Here is a 6154-nt window from a genome sequence, read left to right on the forward strand (position 1 = left end):
GAGGGTACCAGGTTGCTGATCCCTCTAGTCCAACCCTCTGCTCAATGCAGGAAATCCAGACTTAGAGATCCCCAACAGATGGGTGTCCACATTTGTCTCCTTGGAATTCAATCCTGTTGAAAAAAATCAGTGGGATTAACTTCCAAGAATTTCTGGTGCTTTCCAGATGAGGCCTTTATCAGGCAATTTCCCTGTTGTGGAAGTTTACTGAGGGTCCAGATGAAGTCATCTTCCACTGCCTCTTCCCTCTTATGTTTTCCCATTGCTTCTTCAAACTTTTCCCTTACTGCAAAAAAATCCATTAAGGAAAAAAAAGAAGAAGACCAAATTGAACCACAATGCCTTCTGGTTGCTAGCACTAATAGCCCTTCCTCAGGAAATACCCATAGTTAGGCTCAGGGCTGTTAATAGCCCAATCCTGTGCTGTGTGTTGTATTTGTGTTGTAAAAACACTGATAGTAACTACACTTCCTTGGAAGTCAATCCCACTGATTTCCAATAGGACTTTACTTTTCCAATAAATTGAGTTGCAATCCTATTCACATTTCTATTTATTTAGAATATGTATATATTGCTTTTCAACAAAACCCCAGTGTGGTTTAAATAGCCAGGATGGCAGTTTAGAAGACCTGGCTTAAAATCACCCACTCAGGCATGAATTTCACTGGGTGACCAGTCACTCTCTTCTCAACTGTACCTACCACACAGGGTTGTTGTGACAATAACATGCAGAATCTCACAGCGCACACCCTGATACCACCCTGAGCATTTGGGGGGAAGGGTTCCATGGTCATCAACAAAGGTCCAAGAGAACCAACAGTCACACTTCCCAATGGTTAGATTGCAGAATTAGGGTTTCAATCCTACATACATACTTAAATGGGTATGGGCTGCATTGAACTCAATGAGACTTACTTCAGAGTAGACATGTATAGGCTTGTGTCTGGGGATCTAATAGTTCAAATTCCCACTCATCCACCAAGTCCATTGGATGACCTAGGGCTGGTAACTATCTCTCAGGCTAACCTACCTCTTAGGGTAGTTGTGAGGATGAAATGAGAGTGAAAGCTGGAGCCCTTGATACAAATGTAATTAATTTATAAGCCAATCCAGCATTCTCCTAGGAATAGGCCCCTTTGAACAGACTATGTCTTATTTCTGAGTAGACATTCATGTACATGCTTGCACTGCCAGTATGTGGCCTGGGGAAGGGATGGACAGAAGATAGATCACAATCGATTTGTAGATGATATGCAAGGTGATTCTCAAGGATTTCTAGCTCTCAACTGTTTAACAAGAGCACATGTTTCTTATATTGTTGTGTTTTAATTCATTTGTTTTTATGTTATATTTTAATTGAGATTTTCTTTTTAATCTGGATTTTATTGTTAGCTGCCTTGAGTGCCATTTTATGAGCGGAAAGGTGGGCTGTAAATTAAATACAATCCTATACATACCTACTCAGAAGTAAGCTCATTGAGTCCCATGGGGCTTACTCCCAGGAAAGTGGATACAGGATTAACAAGTAAATCTGGGAGTAACAAAAATTACTCCCACCTGCCTTAAATGACACCTGTACTGATGAAATGAAGGCAGCTTGTGGCTTAAAGCAGGAGTGGATTTCTTTCTTTGTGGAAATGTATTTATTTATTACATTTCTAATCCGCACCATAACTAATGTTCTCCAGGCTGATTTACTTATTAGATTTATTAGCTGCCCATCTGGCCAGCTACCCGGCCACTCTAGGTGGCGTACACTACTAACATTTTATATTGTATACAATATAAATACATTTTATATTGTATTATATGATGCATTTTGTGGTTTTCATTGCTGTGAACTGCCCAGAGAGCTTCAGCTACCGGGTGGTATAGAAATGTAATAAACAAACAAACGTTAAAATTCATACAACAGTTAAGAATATAAAATACAATACAAATATTTTAAAGAGTGACAGACTTTGTCTTTCTAGGCGCAAAGATTACTGCAGACGCTGCCTGCAGCCAGGAAATCAGAAGACGTTTACTTCTTGGGAGGAGAGCAATGCCAAATCTTGATAAAATAGTGAAGAGCAGAGACATCACACTGACAACAAAGGTCCACATAGTTAAGGCAATGGTATTCCCCGTAGTAACCTATGGCTGCGAGAGCTGGACCATAAGGAAGGCTGAGCGAAGGAAGATAGATGCTTTTGAACTGCGGTTGTTGTTGTTGTTGTTGTTCAGTCGTTCAGTCGTGTCCGACTCTTCGTGACCCCATGGACCATAGCACGCCAGGCCTTCCTGTCCTGCGCTCTCTCCCGGAGCGTGCTCAAGTTCATATTCATTGCATCAGTGATGCTATCTAGCCATCTCATCCTCTGCCGTCCCCTTCTCCTTTTGCCTTCAGTCTTTCCCAGCATCAGGGTCTTTTCCAGGGAGTTTTCTCTTCGCATTAGGTGGCCAAAATATTGGAGCTTCAGCTTCATTATCTGTCCTTCCAATGAGCACTCAGGGTTGATTTCCTTTAGGATGGACTGATTTGACCTCCTTGCAGTCCAGGGGACTCGTAAGAGTCTTCTCCAGCACCACAGTTCGAAAGCATCAATTCTTCGGCGCTCAGCCTTCCTTATAGTCCAGCTCTCACAGCCATACATTACTACTGGGAAAACCATAGCTTTGATTAGACAGACCTTTGTCGGCAAGGTGATGTCTCTGCTTCTTACTATGCTGTCTAGGTTGGCCATAGCTTTCCTCCCAAGGAGCAAGCGTCTTTTAATTTCATGGCTACAGTCACCGTCTGCGGTGATCTTGGAGCCCAAGAAAGTAAAATCTGTCACTGCTTCCATTTCTTCCCCTTCTATATGCCAGGAAGTGATGAGGCCAGATGCCATAATCTTAGTTTTTTGAATGTTGAGTTTCAAACCAGCTTTTGCACTCTCCTCTTTCACCCTCAACAGGAGGCTCTTTAGATCCTCTTCGCTTTCTGCCATTAGGGTGGTATCGTCTGCATATCGGAGGTTGTTGATAATTCTCCCAGCAATCTTAATTCCGACCTCCGATTCATCCAACCCGGCATTTCTCATGATGTACTCTGCATATAAGTTAAATAAGCAGGGTGACAATATGCAGCCTTGTCGTACTCCTTTCCCAATTTGGAACCAATCGGTTGTTCCATGTCTGGTTCTTACTGTTGCTTCTTGACCCTCGTACAGGTTTCTCAGGAGACAGGTAAGGTGGTCTGGTACTCCCATCACTTTAAGAATTTGCCACAGTTTGTTGTGATCCACACAATCAAAGGCTTTAGCATAGTCAATGAAGCAAAAATAGACGTTTTTCTGGAATTCTCTTGCTTTCTCCATGATGCAGCGAATGTTGGCGATTTGATCTCTAGTTCCTCTGCCTCTTCGAAACCCAGCTTGTACTTCCGGTAGTTCTCGGTTCGCATACTGCTGAAGCCTAGCTTGTAGGATTTTGAGCATCACCTTGCTGGCATGTGAAATGAGCGCAATGGTGCGGTAGTTTGAACACTCTTTGGCGTTTCCCTTCTTTGGAATTGGAATGTAAACTGACCTTTTCCAGTCTTGTGGCCACTGTTGAGTGTTCCAGATTTGTTGGCATATTGAATGCAGCACTTTAACAGCATCATCTTTTAGGATTTTAAATAGCTCGGCTGGAATACTGTCATCTCCGCTAGCTTTATTGTTACTAATGCTTCCTAAGGCCCACTTGACTTCACTCTCTAGGATGTCCGGCTCAAGTTCAGTGACCGCACTATCATGGCTATCAGGGACATTCAGATCTTTCCTGTATAGTTCTTCTGTGTATTCTTGCCACCTCTTCTTAATCTCATCTGCTTCTGTTAGGTCCCTGCCTTCTTTGTCCTTTATCATGCCCATCTTTGCACAAAACGTTCCCTTGAGATCTCCAATTTTCTTGAAGAGATCTCTAGTCTTTCCCATTCTGTTGTTTTCCTCGATTTCTTTGCATTGTTCACTTAAGAAGGCCTTCTTGTCTCTCCTTGCTATTCTCTGGAACTCTGCATTCAGTTGGGTATATCTTCCCCTTTCTCCCTTGCTTTTCGCTTCCCTTCTTTCGTGAGCTACTTGTAAAGCCTCATCAGACAGCCACTTTGCTTTCTTGCATTTCTTTTTCTTTGGGATGGATTGAGTTGCTGCCTCCTGAACAATGTTACAGACCTCCGTCCATAGTTCCTCAGGCACTCTGTCTATCAGGTCTAATCCCTGAAATCTATTCCTCACCTCCACTGTATATTCATCAGGGATATGATTTAGGTCATACCTGAACGGTTTAGTGGTTTTCCCGACGTTCTTCAATTTAAGCTGAAATTTTGCAAGAAGCAGCTCATGATCTGAGCCACAGTCAGCTCCAGGTCTTGTTTTTACTGACTGTATGGAGGTTCTCCATCTTTGGCTGCAAAGGACATAATCAATCTGATTTCGATATTGACCATCTGGTGACGTCCATGTGTAGAGTCGCCTCTTGTGCTGTTGGAAAAGAGTGTTTGCTATGATCAGCATGTTCTCTTGGCAAAACTCTATTAGCTTTTGTCCTGCTTCATTTTGTACACCAAGGCCATGCCTGCCTGTTATCCCGGTGATTTCTTGACTTCCTACTTTAGCATTCCAATCCCCTATGATGAAGAGGACGTCTTTTTTTGGTGTTAGTTCTAGAAGGTGTTGTAGGCCTTCATAGAACCGATCAACCTCAGCTTCTTCGGCCTCAGTGGTTGGGGCATAGACTTGAATTACTGTGATGTTGAATGGTTTGCCTTGGATTCGTACTGAGATCATTCTATCATTTTTAAGATTGTACCCCAGTACTGCTTTTCCCACCCTTTTGTTGACTATGAGTGCTACTCCATTTCTTCTAAGGGATTCTTGCCCACAATAGTAGATATGATGGTCACCTGAATTAAATTCGCCCATGCCTGTCCATTTTAGTTCACTGATTCCCAAGATGTCGATGTTCAATTTTGCCATCTCATGTTTGACCACCTCCAGCTTACCTTGATTCATTGATCTGACATTCCAGGTTCCTAAACAATATTGTTCTTTACAGCATCGGATTTTCTTTTCACCACCAGACACATCCACAGCTGAGTGTCCTTTCGGGTTTGGCCCAGCCACTTCACTCTTTCTGGCGCTACTTGGAAATACCCTCTGCTCTTCCCCAGTAGCATATTGGACACCTTCCGACCTGAGGGGCTCATCTTCCGGCGTCATATCTTTTAGCCTTGTGATACGTTCCATGAGGGTTTCTTGGCAAGAATACTGGAGTGGGTTGCCATTTCCTTCTCCAGTGGACCACATTTTGTCAGAACTCTCTGCCATGACCTGTCCGTCTTGGGTGGCCCTGCACGGCATAGCTTATGGCTTCACTGAGTTACGCAAGCCCCTTCGCCACAACAAGGCAGTGATCCATGAAGGGGTTGAACTGCGGTGCTGGAGGAAAATTCTGAGAGTGCCTTGGACTGCAAGAAGATCAAACCAGTCCATACTCCAGGAAAGAAAGCCAGACTGCTCACTTGAGGGAAGGATATTAAAGGCGAAACTGAAGTACTTTGGCCACATAACGAGAAGACAGGATACCCTGGAGAAGATGCCGATGCTAGGGAAAGTGGAAGGCAAAAGGAAGAGGGGCCGACCCAGGGCAAGATGGATGGATGATATTCTGGAGGTGACGGACTCGACCTTGGGGGAGCCGGGGGTGGCGACGGCCGACAGGAAGCTCTGGCACAGGCTGGTCCATGAAGAGTCACGAAGAGTCGGAAGCGACTGACCGAATAAACAACAACATACCACATAATGCCAAATAATAAACAGCACAAGATAAAGGGCGCTCAGTGCACGTCTGGTGCCCCAAGCCAATACCTCAGAATTCTTTTGAGGTTAAAGTGAATGTTAAAATAAGTAGCGGCGCAACCCGACGCGTGTTTAGAGAGAGGAAAAGTCCTACAACTCCCAGCATTCCCCAGCCAGCCGTGCTGGCTGGGGAATGCTGGGAGTTGTAGGACTTTTCCTCTCTCTAAACACGCGTCGGGTTGCGCCCTAAACGACATAAAAAGTCGATCCCGCCACGGCCTCCGGCCCGCCCACTCGGCCTAGGGACCGGTGCCGAGGAGCGCATCCAGCGGCGGCCGCCGGGGGTCGCT

The sequence above is a fragment of the Heloderma suspectum genome, chromosome 9 (genome assembly GCF_057233095.1).
Source record: "Heloderma suspectum isolate Gila_16-S chromosome 9, 16-S_ref, whole genome shotgun sequence".
NCBI classification, from domain to species: Eukaryota; Metazoa; Chordata; class Lepidosauria; order Squamata; family Helodermatidae; genus Heloderma; species Heloderma suspectum.